Source organism: Ips typographus, linkage group LG11 (assembly GCF_016097725.1).
Source record: "Ips typographus isolate SLU linkage group LG11, UJ_Ityp_2.0, whole genome shotgun sequence".
In the NCBI taxonomy this organism is placed as follows: Eukaryota; Metazoa; Arthropoda; class Insecta; order Coleoptera; family Curculionidae; genus Ips; species Ips typographus.
The window spans coordinates 3,651,749-3,669,714 of NC_138432.1; the positions used below are offsets into that span (position 1 = coordinate 3,651,749).

The 17,966-nt window shown below is 33.0% G+C and overlaps 1 protein-coding gene across 1 annotated transcript in view; it reads left to right on the forward strand.

Annotated features, from left to right (window-relative positions):
• The first annotated feature begins 4,268 nt into the window (after positions 1-4,268).
• The window catches only part of stumps (DBB domain-containing protein stumps), a 123,739-nt gene continuing 110,041 nt past the window's right edge, over positions 4,269-17,966 (forward strand). The window contains exon 1 of the mRNA XM_081989117.1: positions 4,269-4,429. The gene's annotated coding sequence lies outside the window, so the exon portion shown is untranslated. The remainder of the gene's footprint in view (positions 4,430-17,966) is intronic.

The window sequence follows — 17,966 nt, forward strand, 5'->3', positions numbered from 1 at the left end:
TAAGACCCATCCTTGGTTGTAGAGCTACTTTGTATGTATGTATGTAATCAATAGTCAAAAAAAAACAAAAAGCATATCGGTACAGTCATGGTGAAAAATGGTGTCAAAGTTTGAATTGTTAGAAACACAGTTTGAAAGGACAGTCAAGGACAGTCGCCTGTAAAACCCACTTGGAATGAGAAAATGACAGTTTTAAGCACATTTTTGGAATCCTCATTAAATTTCCTAATCAGTTACTTGGAAAAACCGTATAAAATGTGGTACAGTCTGGGAAAAAAGCAGTGTCAAATTTTGAACTAAAAGAAACACAGTTCGGAAGGACAGTCAGGGACAAAATCGGTGGTAAAACCCACTTCTAGTGAGAAAATGTTTGATTTAAGTACATTTTTGGAATCCTCATTAAATTTCCTCTTCAATAGCCAAAAAAAAACAAAAAAAATATCGGTACAGTCATGGTGAAAAATGGTGTCAAAGTTTGAATTGTTAGAAACACAGTTTGAAAGGACAGTCAAGGACAAAATCGCCTGTAAAACCCACTTGGAATGAGAAAATGACAGTTTTAAGCACATTTTTGGAATCCTCATTAAATTTCCTATCCACTAACCTAAAAAAACACTACCAAATTGAGTACAGTCAGAGAGAAAAACAGTGTCAAAGTTTGAACTAACAGAAACACAGTTTGAATGGACAGTCAAGGACCAAATCGCCTGTAAAACCCATTTGTGGTGTGAAAATGACAGTTTTAAGCACATTTTTGGAATCCTCATTAAGTTTCCTATCTACTAACCTAAAAAAACACTAAAAAATCGAGTACAGTCAGAGAGAAAAACAGTGTCAAAGTTTGAACTAACAGAAACACAGTTTGAATGGACAGTCAAGGACCAAATTGCTCGTAAAATCCACTTGGAGTGTGAAAATGACAGTTTTAAGCACATTTTTGGAATCCTCATTAAATTTCCTATCTATTAACCTAAAAAAACACTACCAAATTGAGTACAGTCAGAGAGAAAAACAGTGTCAAAGTTTGAACTAACAGAAACACAGTTTGAATGGACAGTCAAGGACCAAATAGCCTGTAAAACCCATTTGTGGTGTGAAAATGACAGTTTTAAGCACATTTTTGGAATCCTCATTAAATTTCCTATCTATTAACCTAAAAAAACACTACCAAATTGAGTACAGTCAGAGAGAAAAACAGAGTCAAAGTTTGAACTAACAGAAACACAGTTTGAATGGACAATCAAGGACCAAATAGCCTGTAAAACCCATTTGTGGTGTGAAAATGACAGTTTTAAGCACATTTTTGAAATCCTCATTAAATTTCCTAATCAGTTACTTGGAAAAACCGTATAAAATGTGGTACAGTCTGGGAAAAAAGCAGTGTCAAATTTTGAACTAAAAGAAACACAGTTCGGAAGGACAGTCAGGGACAAAATCGGTGGTAAAAACCACTTCTAGTGAGAAAATGTTTGATTTAAGTACATTTTTGGAATCTTCATTAAATTTCCTATTCAATAGCCAAAAAAAACAAAAAGCATATCGGTACAGTCATGGTGAAAAATGGTGTCAAAGTTTGAATTGTTAGAAACACAGTTTGAAAGGACAGTCAAGGACAAAATCGCCTGTAAAACCCACTTGGAATGAGAAAATGACAGTTTTAAGCACATTTTTGGAATCCTCATTAAATTTCCTATCTACTAACCTAAAAAAACACTACCAAATTGAGTACAGTCAGAGAGAAAAACAGTGTCAAAGTTTGAACTAACAGAAACACAGTTTGAAAGGACAGGCAGAGACAAAATCGCCTGTAAAACCCACTTGGAATGAGAAAATGACAGTTTTAAGCACATTTTTGGAATCCTCATTAAATTTCCTATCTACTAACCTAAAAAAACACTACCAAATTGAGTACAGTCAGAGAGAAAAACAGTGTCAAAGTTTGAAGTAACAGAAACACAGTTTGAATGGACAGTCAAGGACCAAATCGCCTGTAAAACCCACTTGGAATGAGAAAATGACAGTTTTAAGCACATTTTTGGAATCCTCATTAAATTTCCTATCTACTAACCTAAAAAAACACTACCAAATTGAGTACAGTCAGAGAGAAAAAAAGTGTCAAAATTTGAACTAACAGAAACATAGTTTGAAAGGACAGTCAAGGACCAAATCGCCTGTAAAACCCATTTGTGGTGTGAAAATGACAGTTTTAAGCACATTTTTGGAATCCTCATTAAATTTCCTATCTACTAACTTAAAAAAACACTACCAAATTGAGTACAGTCAGAGAGAAAAACAGTGTCAAAGTTTGAACTAACAGAAACACAGTTTGAATGGACAGTCAAGGACCAAATTGCTCGTAAAATCCACTTGGAGTGTGAAAATGACAGTTTTAAGCACATTTTTGGAATCCTCATTAAATTTCCTATCTATTAACCTAAAAAAACACTACCAAATTGAGTACAGTCAGAGAGAAAAACAGTGTCAAAGTTTGAACTAACAGAAACACAGTTTGAATGGACAGTCAAGGACCAAATAGCCTGTAAAACCCATTTGTGGTGTGAAAATGACAGTTTTAAGCACATTTTTGGAATCCTCATTAAATTTCCTATCTATTAACCTAAAAAAACACTACCAAATTGAGTACAGTCAGAGAGAAAAACAGAGTCAAAGTTTGAACTAACAGAAACACAGTTTGAATGGACAATCAGAGACAAAATCGCCTGTTAAACTCACTTGGAGTGAGAAAATGACAGTTTTAAGCACATTTTTGAAATTCTCATTAAATTTCCTAATCAGTTACTTGGAAAAACCGTATAAAATGTGGTACAGTCTGGGAAAAAAGCAGTGTCAAATTTTGAACTAAAAGAAACACAGTTCGGAAGGACAGTCAGGGACAAAATCGGTGGTAAAACCCACTTCTAGTGAGAAAATGTTTGATTTAAGTACATTTTTGGAATCCTCATTAAATTTCCTATCTAGTAACCTAAAAAAACACTACCAAATTGAGTACAGTCAGAGAGAAAAACAGTGTTAAAGTTTGAACTAACAGAAACACAGTTTGAATGGACAGTCAAGGACCAAATAGCCTGTAAAACCCATTTGTGGTGTGAAAATGACAGTTTTAAGCACATTTTTGGAATCCTCATTAAATTTCCTATCTACTAACCTAAAAAAACACTACCAAATTGAGTACAGTCAGAGAGAAAAAAAGTGTCAAAATTTGAACTAACAGAAACATAGTTTGAAAGGACAGTCAAGGAAAAAATCGACTGTAAAACTCACTTGTAGTGTGAAAATTACAGTTTTAAGCACATTTTTGGAATCCTTATTAAATTTCCTATCCAATAGTCTAAAAAAACACTAAAAAATCGAGTATAGTTTTGCATGTTTTTAGCTGAATTTACTATAGTTTTCTATGTTTTAGCCAAGCCATCGCTGTCGGGCAATTTTTTTTCTATTTACTATGGAATTCCCTCCGTCTTTTTGTCTAGGCCCGTTCAAAAAATAAAATTATTAAGTTATCTTAAAAAATCTCGAAAAAAACGCTTACAATGAGTGAAAATTGACCTAAAATGGACTAATTTAAGTAGGTTAGGTTAGGTTAGGCAACCCTACCCAAAATCTTGAGTTAACTTCTTTTAAGCAAGTCTCCTGACTCTCCTAGAACCCCATATTGACCAAAACTCCAAAAATTTCCTATTCTCGCTAAAATATAGGGCAAATTTTGGCAAAAACTTGACATTTTCTGATTTTCCTGAGCCTATTCCAATTTTCCAATTTTAGGAACCCCAAAAACAGTTTTAGTCGATGGAACCAAACATGAATCAAATTTTGTTACGTAGTGTAATTAAAATGATTTAAAATAAAACTGGTGAGTTTCAGTGAAATCTGGCAACTTTTTTCAATCTCTTCTGAGAAAACTTTATCATTTCTAAAGTTTGGCAACAATGAGTGAAGCACTGTAAAAGAACGTGTTTAAATTACAAAATAGTTTCTCGATGATCTAGTACTATTCTAAACTAAATATTATTAATACGATAATTTAAATGATTACAGAACATTCACGCATAAAGCAAAGAAAAACTTTAAAAAAAAGTCCATAATATTTACTTTTTATCGTAATATGGCGCACGTTCCATTCATCCAGCCATCTGGCGGACAAGGTGAGTTCCAGAATGCCTGAAAATCCGAGGATATCCTTCCCCCACCATCTTTTTTCCTGAAAAAAAGAACGCGCCTTGAGTGCTTTAGGAAATCTTAGTTTAGTTTATTCTTGACTCTAATAACTTTCGGGTACGAGCTTTACCGAAACGAACACGCTCGATTCGATCTCGATCTCAGTTGATATTCACTCCTCGTTTTGTTTTCGTGTGCTTTTTCTCGATATTTTGCCGCACCGAGTTGCTCCCGATCATGTTTTTGAATTGAGGTGAGTCAGTTAATAAGTAAAAGAAATGATTCAACTCTACTTAAATTACTTTCCTGGAATTATTAAAGTAGCTTAGAAATATCCAATGTGATTTTGAACACTCATATGCAAGAATGTTTACTAAATACTTGTACAAAAGTTTAAGGGGTGAATCTTTAACTAATTTTAAGCAAAAAAAGCTTTTATAAACATATGACCCTAAACGCGTCAATTCGGAGATACAGGGTGTCAAAGTTACTTTTTTCTAAATATCTCAAAAACCGTTCAGTTTACAAACGGGAAATTTACCATAAATTTGTCTCAATAGGACGCAACTTTTATTATACATACAATTTTTTTTATAAAATGCACGGTTTTGCTGTAAAAAAATAAAAAGTAAATTTTTTACAATATTTTGTAGATTCCAGTGAAATTTTTGAAAAAAAAATCAAAGTTTTCAAATGGTACTAGTGAGCGTCATTTTGACACCGGATTTGAGTTTCTGAGGTCCAAATTAGTCTATAACACAGGAATTTCATTGAGATAGTACCAATATGGTACTTTACAAAGTATCTTAATCTAAAACTTAAAAAAACAGTAATTTTAACACAATTTTGGTGCATTTTATCATAAAATCGCTAATTACTCGCTTATTTGAAACATTTTGGTATAAATATAGTCTGACCGTAGATAGCCATGGAATGGGGCTAACACGTGATATTGAGCAGGCGCAGCTAAGTTGCTCCGTTTGGCCGCTAGAGCGTGTCAAAGTTGATCATTTAATTTCGTACTTTTTTATAAATATCTCGAAAACCGTCCAACTTAGAATTTTCAAATTTTTACCATAAATGTAACTTAACAGAGCACAACTTTTATTGTATATTCAACTTTCTTATAAAATGCACCGTTTGGCTGTAAAAAAATAAAAACTTTTTTTGTCACAATTTTTCAAAGAGGGTACCCAAGCAAATTTTCAAAAAAAATATAAAAATTTAAAATAAACTTTGACCAGGCCAATACCTTTGGATTGATAGTTGAAAAGTGACCTAGGATGCAAAAGGGCGATTACGGCCCTTATAAGGGAGCCACGCCCTGAAAAGTACCTAAAAATGACCCAAATCAAGGTCAGCTCAAAAATGGTACCAGTGAGCGTCATTTTGACACCGGATTTGAGTTTCTGAGGTCCAAATTAGTCTATAACACAGGAATTTCATTGAGAGAGTACCAATATGGTACTTTTCAAGGTATCTTAATTTAAAAATTCAAAAAACAGTAATTTTAACACAATTTTGGTGCACCTTACCATAAAATCGCTAAAAACTCGCTTATTTGAAACATTCAGTATTGAGATACTATATGATCGTAGATAGCCAATTAATGGGGCTGTCACGTGACGTTAAGCTGGCGCGGCTAAGTTGCTCCGTTTAGCCGCCAGAGTGCGTCAAAGTTGGTCATTTAATTTCGTACTTTTTTGTAAATATCTCGAAAACCGTCCAACTTAGAATTTTCAAATTTTTACCATAAATGTATCTTAACAGAGCACAACTTTTATTGTATATTCAACTTTCTTATAAAATGCATCGTTTGGCTGTAAAAAAATAAAAACTTTTTTTGTCACAATTTTTCAAAGGGGGTACCCAAGCAGATTTTCAAAAAAAAATATAAAAATTTAAAATAAACTTTGACCAGGCCAATACCTTTGGATTGATAGTTGAAAAGTGACCTAGGATGCAAAAGGGCGATTACGGCCCTTATAAGGGAGCCACGCCCTGAAAAGTACCTAAAAATGACCCAAATCAAGGTCAGCTCAAAAATGGTACCAGTGAGCATCATTTTGACATCGGATTTGAGTTTCTGAGGTCCAAATTAGTCTATAACACAGGAATTTCATTGAGATAGTACCAATATGGTACTTTACAAGGTATCTTAATTTAAAAATTCAAAAAACAGTAATTTTAACACAATTTTGGTGCACCTTACCAAAAAATCACTAAAAACTCGCTTATTTGAAACATTCAGTAATGAGGTACTATATGATCGTAGATAGCCAATGAATGAGGCTGTCACGTGACGTTAAGCTGGGGCGGCTAAGTTGTTCCGTTTGGCCGCTAGGGCGCGTCAAAGTTTGTCATTTAATTTCGTACTTTTTTGTAAATATCTCGAAAACCGTCCATCTTAGAATTTTCAAATTTTTACCATAAATGTATCTTAACAGAGCACAACTTTTATTGTATATTCAACTTTCTTATAAAATGCACCGTTTGGCTGTAAAAAAATAAAAACTTTTTTTGTCACAATTTTTCAAAGAGGTACACAAGCAAACTTTCAAAAAAAATATCGAAATTTTGAAAAAAACTTTGACCAGGCCAATACCTTTGGATTGATAGTTGAAAAGTGACCTAGGATGCAAAAGGGCGATTACGGCCCTTATAAGGGAGCCACGCCCTGAAAAGTACCTAAAAATGACCCAAATCAAGGTCAGCTCAAAAATGGTACCAGTGAGCATCATTTTGACATCGGATTTGAGTTTCTGAGGTCAAAATTAGTTAATAAGACAGGAATTTCATTGAGATAGTACCAATATGGTACTTTACAAGGTATCTTAATCTAAAACTTCAAAAAAAGTGATTTTAAGACAATTTTGGTGCACCTTACCAAAAAATCGCTTAAAACTCGCTTATTTGAAACATTCAGTATTGAGATACTATATGATCGTAGATAGCCAATGAATGGGGCTGTCAAGTGACGTTAAGCTGGCGCGGCTAAGTTGCTCCGTTTGGCCGCTAGGGCGCGTCAAAATTGGTCATTTAATTTCGTACTTTTTTGTAAATATCTCGAAAACCGTCCAACTTAGAATTTTCAAATTTTTACCATAAATGTATCTTAACAGAGCACAACTTTTATTGTATATTCAACTTTCTTATAAAATGCACAGTTTGGCTGTAAAAAAATTAAAGTCTAGCTATACAACTCGCTTTTACCATGTTTTAAAGCCTTATTAAGGTCAAAAATCATGCCAATTAGGTAGTTAAACCTTTAAAATTCTGACAAGCAGTATATTTTCAAGGCTGTGGAAACTGAAATAATGTAACTCTATTTGAAACTAAACATAATCACAATTTCTTTTTCGAAAAAAAAATTCTTTAATGCTAAATTACAGTGATTCAATATGCAGTTCAGTAGAACACAAAAATGCATTATAGTTTAAATCTATTAATTCAAATTGCTGTTGTCAATGCTAATAAAATGCATTCCATAACCATAAACAGCTCAAGCAAAATTTGTATGATAATTACCGATAACTGCTATTGTTATAGCTTTACTAGCAGTGCCGCTATAACGTCCATATATCCAAAATTGACAGGAAGTTTTCATCACAAAATATCGACCTTCAAAACGTTTTAATAGTGACATAATAAAAATAATTACTTATAGAATAGTTTTGTAGTCTGAAAGTGGTAAACGAAGTGAGTAACGGCTTTCATTACGACTCGAGAGAATGTAATATATCAAGTTTATATCTCTTGGGTAAACCTGGAAGAAGCCAAAAAGTCAAACAAAAGCGAATCGTAACTTAAGAAAATGTCCATTCCAGAAATAGTGGAATTTAATGATCCCACCTACGTGCATCTAAATTCTTCCGAGCCTGTTGTTGGCCATTTATCAAATAATATTATTTTTTCCACGACTGTTTAATAATTTACTTATTATTCACTAGTTTTGAATGGATCTAGCTGAGAGTAATTAGTCATTACTAGCTGTTATTACTCACGAGTTCAATTCACCAAAAATACAACAAAAATCAAAAAAGTAAAACGAAGTGACGTAAGTCGATTTACATTTCTATTACCTTGTTACGTCAGCTCAATTTACTTTGATTTTTACTATAGCCGCCAACTTTTCGGTTACCAAACCAAACAATATTACGATTTTTTATAAAAAAATTATCATACAAATTTTGCTTGAGCTGTTTATGGTGATGGAATGCATTTTATTAGCATTGACAACAGCAATTTGAATTAATAGATTGAAACTATAATGCATTTTTGTGTTCTACTGAACTGCATATTGAATCACTGTAATTTGATTTGGAATTAAAGAATTTTTATTTTTTTTTAAATTGTAATTATTTTTAGTTTTAAATAGAGTTACATTACTTCAGTTTCCACAGCCTGGAAAATATACTGCTTGTCAGATTTTTAAAGGTTTAACTACCTAATTGGCATGATTTTTTTTTAAGCCTTAATAAGGCTTTAAAACATGGTAAAAGCGAGTTGTATAGCTAGATTTTTGTTTTTTTACAGCCAAACAGTGCATTTTATAAGAAAGTTGAATATACAATAAAAGTTGTGCCCTTTTAAGATACATTTATGGTAAAAATTTGAAAACCATAAGTTGGACGGTTTTCGAGATATTTACAAAAAAGTACGAAATTAAATGACAAACTTTGACGCACTCTGGCGGCGAAACGGAGCAACTTAGCCGCCCCAGCTTAACGTCACGTGACAGCCCCATTAATTGGCTATCTACGACCATATAGTATCTCAAAACTGAATGTTTCAAATAAGCGAGTTTTTAGCGATTTTTTGGTAAGGTGCACCAAAATTGTGTTAAAATTACTGTTTTTTGAAGTTTTAGATTAAGATACCTTGTAAAGTACCATATTGGTACTATCTCAATGAAATTCCTGTGTTATAGACTAATTTGGACCTTAGAAACTCAAATCCGCTGTCAAAATGACGCTCACTGGTACCATTTTGGAGCTGACCTTGATTTGGGTCATTTTTAGGTACTTTTCAGGGCGTGGCTCCCTTATAAGGGCCGTAATCGCCCTTTTGCATCCTAGGTCACTTTTCAACTATCAATCCAAAGGTATTGGCCTGGTCAAAGTTTATTTTAAATTTTTATATTTTTTTTGAAAATTTGCTTGGTACCTCTTTGAAAAATTGGGACGAAAGAAGTTTTTATTTTTTTACAGCAAAACGGTGCATTTTATAAGAAAGTTGATTATACAATAAAAGTTGTGCTCTGTTAAGTTACATTTATGGTAAAAATTTGAAAATTCTAAGTTGGACGGTTTTCGAGATATTTACAAAAAAGTACGAAATTAAATGACCAACTTTGACGCGCCCTAGCGGCCAAACGGAGCAACTTAGCCGCGCCAGCTTAACGTCACGTGACAGTCCCATTCATTGGCTATCTACGATCATATAGTATCTCAATACTGAATGTTTCAAATAAGCGAGTTTTTAGCGATTTTTTGGTAAGGTGCACCAAAATTGTCTTAAAATCACTTTTTTTGAAGTTTTAGATTAAGGTAACTTGTAAAGTACCATATTGGTACTATTTAATTGAAATTCCTGTGTTATAGACTAATTTGGACCTTAGAAACTCAAATCCGCTGTCAAAATGACGCTCACTGGTACCATTTTGGAGCTGACCTTGATTTGGGTCATTTTTAGGTACTTTTCAGGGCGTGGCTCCCTTATAAGGGCCGTAATCGCCCTTTTGCATCCTAGGTCACTTTTCAACTATCAATCCAAAGGTATTGGCCTGGTCAAAGTTTATTTTAAATTTTTATATTTTTTTTGAAAATTTGCTTGGGTACCTCTTTGAAAAATTGGGACGAAAGAAGTTTTTATTTTTTTACAGCAAAACGGTGCATTTTATAAGAAAGTTGAATATACAATAAAAGTTGTGCTCTGTTAAGTTACATTTATGGTAAAAATTTGAAAATTCTAAGTTGGACAGTTTTCGAGATTTTTACAAAAAAGTACGAAATTAAATGACCAATTTTGACGCGCCCTAGCGGCCAAACGGAGCAACTTAGCCGCGCCAGCTTAACGTCACGTGACAGCCTCATTCATTGGCTATCTACGATCATATAGTATCTCAATACTGAATATTTCGAATAAGCGAGTTTTTAGCGATTTTTTGGTAAGGTGCACCAAAATTGTGTTAAAATTACTGTTTTTTGAAGTTTTAGATTAAGATACCTTGTAAAGTACCATATTGGTACTATCTCAATGAAATTCCTGTGTTATAGACTAATTTGGACCTTAGAAACTCAAATCCGCTGTCAAAATGACGCTCACTGGTACCATTTTTGAGATGACCTTGATTTGGGTCAATTTTTGGTACTTTTCAGAGTGTGGCTCCCTTATAAGGGCCGTAATCGCCCTTTTGCATCCTAGGTCACTTTTCAACTATCAATCCAAAGGTATTGGCCTGGTCAAAGTTTATTTTAAATTTTTATATTTTTTTTGAAAATTTGCTTGGATACCCTTTGAAAAATTGTGACAAAACAAGTTTTTATTTTTTTACGGCCAAACGGTGCATTTTATAATAAAGTTGAATATACAATAAAAGTTGTGCTCTGTTAAAATACATTTATGGTAAAAATTTGAAAACTCTAAGTTGGACGGTTTTCGAGATATTTACAAGAAAGTACGAAATTAAATGACAAACTTTGACGCGCCCTAGCGGCCAAACGGAGCAACTTAGCCGCGCCAGCTTAACGTCACGTGACAGCCTCATTCATTGGCTATCTACGATCATATAGTATCTCAATACTGAATGTTTCAAATAAGCGAGTTTTTAGCGATTTTTTGGTAAGGTGCACCAAAATTGTGTTAAAATTACTGTTTTTTGAAGTTTTAGATTAAGATACCTTGTAAAGTACCATATCGGTACTATCTCAATGAAATTCCTGTGTTATAGACTAATTTGGACCTCAAAAACTCAAATCCGGTGTCAAAATGACGCTCACTATTACCTTGTTACGTCAGCTCAATTTACTTTGATTTTTACTATAGCCGCCAACTTTTCGGTTACCAAACCAAACAATATTACGATTTTTTATAAAAAAATTCCAGTACAACCCTGACTTAGAGGTTCAATATACTAGCCTCAGTGAAAGTTTCAGATCCGTAATTGCCCAACTACACAAATTATTAGTCAAATTGTGTTTTAAAAGTCAGTTTAGCGTGCTTTTTGCTTTTTTCTGTTTAGTTTAACAAAAACCAGCATTTTTTATTTAAAAAATCCAGTACGGCCGTGGTTTCAGGGTTCAATTTACTAGCCTCGGTAAAGGTTCAGGTCCGTAACTGCCCAAATACCCAAATTATTAGTCAAATTGTGTTTCACGTAAGTTGAATGAGTTTTCTGTCATTTTCTCGTGGTTATTATCGTCTAATTAAAACTAAGAGTTTTTCTAAAAACTTTTCAGTGCGGCCCTGGTTTTAGGATTCAATTTACTTTAACAATTTGCGTTGCACGATTTTTGAAAAAAATCGCAATTTTTTTAAAACCTGTGTGGTTTACTAAAATGGGGCCTAACTCCCTCCCAGTGCGTTTTACGAAAAAACCTCACAAATACAAATTTGTGCAGAATTTCAGGGGCTTTCGACTGGTTTATTGTATCGCCCTGTAACTGGATAAATAACCGAGTTACAGTTAAATTTCTGCTAAAAACCAGACATTTTGTACAATATCTCAGAAACACTGTCAATAAATATTTTTTAAAAAATGTCTTTAAAGAGAGCAGTTCAGGAGGAAACTATTTTCATTCTTGAAATTTTGACGTGCGACATACCATTTTTGAAAAAATCGCAATTTTTTGAAAACTTTTTTCAGGTGTGTGGTGCACTAAAATGGCGCCTATAACTCCCTCCCAGTGCGTTTTACGAAAAAACCTCACAAATACAAATTTGTAGAGAATTTCAGGGGCTTTCGACTGGTTTATTGGATCACCCTGTAACTGGCTAAATAACCGAGTTACAGTTAAATTCCTGCTACAAACCAGACATTTTGTACAATATCTCAGAAACACTGTCAATAAATATTTTAAAAAAAAATGTATTTAACGAGAGCAGTTCAGGAGGAAACTATTTTGATTCTTGAGATTTTGACGTGCGACACGCCGTTTTTGAAAAAATCGCAATTTTTTGAAAACTTTTTTCAGGTGTGTGGTGCAACACGGTGCACTAAAATGGCGCCTATAACTCCCTCTCAGTGCGTTTTACAAAAAAACCTCACAAATACAAATTTGTAGAGAATTTCAAGGGCTTTCGACTGGTTATTGGATCACCCTGTAACTGGCTAAATAACCGAGCTACAGTTAAATTTCCGCTAAAAACCAGACGTTTTGTACAATATCTCAGAACCACTGTCAATAAATATTTTTTAAAAAATGTCTTTAAAGAGAGCAGTTCAGGAGGAAACTATTTTGATTCTCAACATTTTGACGTGCGACATACCGTTTTTGAAAAAATCGCAATTTTTTTAAAACTTTTTTCAGGTGTTTGGTGCAACACGGTGCACTAAAATGGCGCCTATAACTCCCTCTCAGTGCGTTTTACGAAAAAACCTCACAAATACAAATTTGTAGAGAATTTCAGGGGCTTTCGACTGGTTTATTGTATCATCCTGTAACTGGCTAAATAACCGAGTTACAGTTAAATTTTTGCTAAAAACCAGACATTTTGTACAATATCTCAGAAACACTGTGAAAAAATAGTGTTACTGTATTTTTTTTGTGCAATTTTTCCACAAATAATCCGTTTAAGTCCAATGTGTCAATTATGAGTAAATATGATTTGTAATCGTTAATTGTCCTTTCTCCTTAATATTACACAAATTTTCGATAATGACGCATTATTATTCGATTGTTGTAGTTATTAATTTGTTATTGTTCATCCTTAAAAAGGCGTGTGCAGGTGGGAAATTTCTATTTAGGTCTGTCTGGGTTTTACGCAATTTGCAGCTATAAAACCAACAGAAAATAATCGCTCAAACTGTCCAAAATATTTGGATTTTAGGTATAAACACGACCATTTTACTGCTCGATAAACGAAACTCGATTAACTTGGCTGTGATTAGTTTAAATTTACGCCAATAAACTCCATGTTCTCTCAATTTAGGTCAAGGTACTGATGAATAATTAATTAGCTAGTAAATTAGGTAAGTAGAAGATTAAGTCAAATGTTGATCCCATAAAACTATAAAGCACATTCAGTTATTTGAAATTTCCTGAATTGTGAGTGAATTTTACACCTCTAATGAAGTTATTTTTGAGCAAATTACTAGACAGAACTGTCAAATATTGACCCATTAACCTAAAAAGGGAGTTTTTAACCGATAATTTGTTGAATTGTTACTAAACAAAATAAAATGTGCTTTATAGCTACTTGGAGGTAATTTTTCTTATGTTTTCTACTGCAATTTCCGTCTTTTGTACGCGAAAATGCCAGAAATTAATTGTTCTAAAGGTTAAATTTACAATTGGATCCAAAAAGCAGAACAAATCTCGATTGAAAGTACAATTTTAGGAATTTTGATCACCCTGTATGCAGTTTCAGTTGAAATTTGTCAGGTTAAAGCTCAGATTCAGTTTTCTTGACTTTTTTACGCAATTTACATCGCTTGCACTTTTTCCGTATCTCTACTAGGTTAGGATATATTCCACAAAATTCATTTTGGAGACCAGGAACTCAATTTTATTCAAAAAAAGTGCCTCAAAACTTTGACTCGCTGTAACGTGGCTCTTTTTTGAGGTACATCAACGGTAAACCACTTAAAAAATTCAATTTTGTTTTCTCTTTCCACTGGTATGCTTGAAAATTATTTTGGTAGCTTTTGGCGTACAGAGTGAGTCAAAAAACTGAATGTTGTTAGAGTTTGGTCACTCTGTATGCAGTTCCAGTGGGAATTTGCCAGTTTAAAGCTTAGATTCAGATTTCTTGACCTTTTTTAAGTAAGTTTCATACTTTGCTCTTTTTCCGTATCTCTGCTAGGTTACGAGATATTTCACGAAATTCTTTTTAGGGACCAAAAACTCAATTGAATTCAAAAGAAAGTGCCTCAAAACTTTGACTCGCTGTAACTCGGCTCTTTTTTGAGGTACATCAACGGTAAACCACTCAAAAAATTCAATTTTTTCTTCTCTTTCCACTGGTATGCTTGAAAATTATTTTAGTAGCTTTTGGCGTACAGAGTGAGTCAAAAAACTGAAGGTTGTTAGAGTTTGGTCACTCTGTGTGCAGTTTCAGTGGGAATTTGCCAGTTTAAAGCTTAGATTCAGATTTCTTGACCTTTTTTAAGTAAGTTTCATACTTTGCTCTTTTTCCGTATCTCTGCTAGGTTACGAGATATTTCACGAAATTCTTTTTAGGGACCAAAAACTCAATTGAATTCAAAAGAAAGTGCCTCAAAACTTTGACTCGCTGTAAATCGGCTCTTTTTTGAGGTACAGCAACGGTAAATCACTCAAAAAATACAATTTTTTCTTCTCTTTCCATTGGTGTGCTTGAAAATTATCTTGGCGGGTTTTGGTGTACAGGGTGAGTCAAAAAACTGAAGGTTGTTAATGTTTGGTCACTCTGTATGCAGTTCCAGTGGGAATTTGCCAGTTTAAAGCTTAGATTCAGATTTCTTGACCTTTTTTAAGTAAGTTTCATACTTTGCTCTTTTTCCGTATCTCTGCTAGGTTACGAGATATTTCACGAAATTCTTTTTAGGGACCAAAAACTCAATTGAATTCAAAAGAAAGTGCCTCAAAACTTTGACTCGCTGTAACTCGGCTCTTTTTTGAGGTACAGCAACGGTAATCCACTCAAAAAATTCCATTTTTTCTTCTCTTTCCACTGGTGTACTTGAAAATTATCTTGGCGACTTTTAGTGTATAGAGTGAGTCAAAAAACTGAAGGTTGTTAATGTTGGGTCACTCTGTATGCAGTTCCAGTGGGAATTTGTCAGTTTAAAGCTTAGATTCAGATTCCTTGACCTTTTCTACGTAAGTTTCATACTTTGCACTTTTTCCGTATCTCTGCTAGGTTACGAGATATTTCACGAAATTCTTTTTAGGGACCAGAAACTCAATTTTAGTCAAAAGAAAGTGCCTCAAAAACTTTGACTCGCTGTAACTCGGCTCTTTTTTGAGGTACAGCAACGGTAAATCACTCAAAAAATACAATTTTTTCTTCTCCTTCCACTGGTGAGCTTGAAAATTATCTTGGCGAGTTTTGGTGTACAGGGAGAGTAAAAAAAAGAGTGAGGGAGAGTGAAGAAACACGTCATTTGATAGATTTTGTGCTTATTTTAGTTTTTTGTGCTTATTTACTGCTATTTTTGTATGGTTTAACTAGTTTTCTACAAAACAAGCTTTTCAAGTTTTTAAAAGTAAACTAAACTAATAACTGCTTTGACAAAAAATTGCTATTCTGAGTTATTGAAGGCTTCTGAACGACAAAAACATGTTACAAAATGTATAAGTATATTAATTTACACATTTAAACTGACCAAAAAATTTCTAAAGTCTACAAAAATTTTAAAACATTCCAAAACACTATAAAACCTCTAAAATGCCTTGCAAAGCTTACAAAGCAGCCTAGAAGCTTCTAAAAGCTTTTAGAACAGTCTAAAAGCTTCCAAATGCTTTTCAATTTATTTTGAAGCTCTCAAAAGCTTCCGTATGCTTCTAAAGAAGTTTAACTTCTTCCAAAAGTTTCTAAAACCGTCTACAAGGTTTCAAATGACTTGAAGGCAGTCCAGAACCTTCAAGGCTCTTTAAACTGCCCAAACACCTTCCAAATGCTCCTAAAGTAGTCTAAAAAGGTTTTAAAACACTACAGAAACTCCACAATATTTCTCAAGCCTTCCAAAACAGTCTAGAAGCTTCCAAAAGCTTTTAGAACACTCTAAAGGCTTCCAAATTATCTTCAACTAGTCTAGAAGCTCTCAAAAAATTTCAAGGCAGTCTAAAAGCTTCCGTATGCTTCTAAAGCAGGTTCAAAGCTTCCAAAACTGCAAATTCACATGTCTTAAAAGAAGTCCACCACCATCAATGCTCCTAAAGTAGTCTAAAAAGATTTCAAAACACTACAGAAACTCCAAAATGCTTCTAAAGCAGTCTGAAGTCTTTCAAAATAGTCTAGAAGCTTCCAAAAGCATTTAGAACAGTCTAAAATATTCCAAATGCTTTTCAAATAGTCTAGAAGCTCCCAGAAGGTATCAAAGCAGTCTAGAATCTTTTAAAAAATTCTAGAACTGTGTAAGAGTTTCTAAATGCCTCTAATGCATTCCAGAACCTTCAAAATGTTCTCAAAACAGTCTAAAAACTTCCGTATGCTTCTAAAGTAGTTTGAAAGCTTCAATAAATTTCTAGAAGTTTAACTCAAACAAATGTTGCATGTCTGAAAGAGTTTTGTGCTTTTTTACAGATTTTTATGCTTTTTTGAAGAAAATAATTTTGCTTTTAAGCGCTTTTTCTCACGATTTTAGTGCTTTTTAATCCAGGCTCTACTCATAAGCTTATCGAAAAAAGGACTTTTTTCCTCATCAAACAATCAAAACGTAGCTACAAAAATGTCTAGTTTTCTCCAAATTTTCAGGTAAAATTAGATATATTTGGACATTCCATTAAATTCTTAAACTGTAAAACTTTAATGAAATTAGTTAATTTTATCATTTTTGCATTTGTATATCTTTAACAAAATTTATTGATTTCATCATTTAAACCTGCCAAATTATATTATTATATGTAATAGTCAATTTGATCAGGTAATCTGCCAAATTTGTTTATTGTATTAGTAAATTTTATCTTTTTAACAAACAAATTTTATTAGAAATATGGTCAATTTAATATAATGCAAAGTGTCAAATTTCATTATTAAAATAATCAATTTCATCAGTTAAATTGCCAAATTCTATCATTTTAGCAGTCAAATTTTATTATTAAATTGGTCAACTTTATCATTTAAACTGTCAAATTTCCTTAGCAAAGTAGTCAATTTTCTCATTTGAAGTTTGAAATTTTATTTGTAAACTAGTCGATTTCATTCCTTTAGCAATTGATTTTATAAGGAAATCGATCAATTTTCATATTTTTCTAACTGAAACTTCCTGTATGTACTATTTGCAATCGTAGCCAACTTTAAACAAATAAACTACAGAAATCACACTTTTTTGGACAATGAATGCTTTGAGAGGAAATTAATATCATTTAAAATATATAGGGTGTACATACACATACTTGAAACCAATTTTCTTTTTTTTATATGAAAACTAGGTAAATAAATGATATTTTTACATAATTTTAGTGTGATTTAAACAGTCGTAATCGTCGACAATAAGCTTTAATACAATAATTGGGAAGTGAAAATTAACTTAACACCTACTTAACCTAACTTTTTAAGTATCTGATTGTCTGAACTGACTGACACTAAGCTTATATTATGTAAAAAAACAAAATTTGGGCGTGGGATTTAAACGGATACTATGCAAACCATTGGGATTTTAAAATTACCTACCTAAACAAAGCTCAGATTTTGTTCAGATGGGTCCCAAAACAGAAAACATGTGGGTTTCGGTTAATTATTGGAAACACCATTGTTTTTCTTGTCTTTTAGGCTGATTTTGTCCTCAAATCGGACTAGAAAACTACCTACAAACTTTGCAAATAATCCTGAAATCCACTAAAAATTATTGTCATTATTTTGTTATTTTTTTTACTTTTTGAACACTTTGTATATATTGCAGGGCTTTGCAACTAATAGTATAA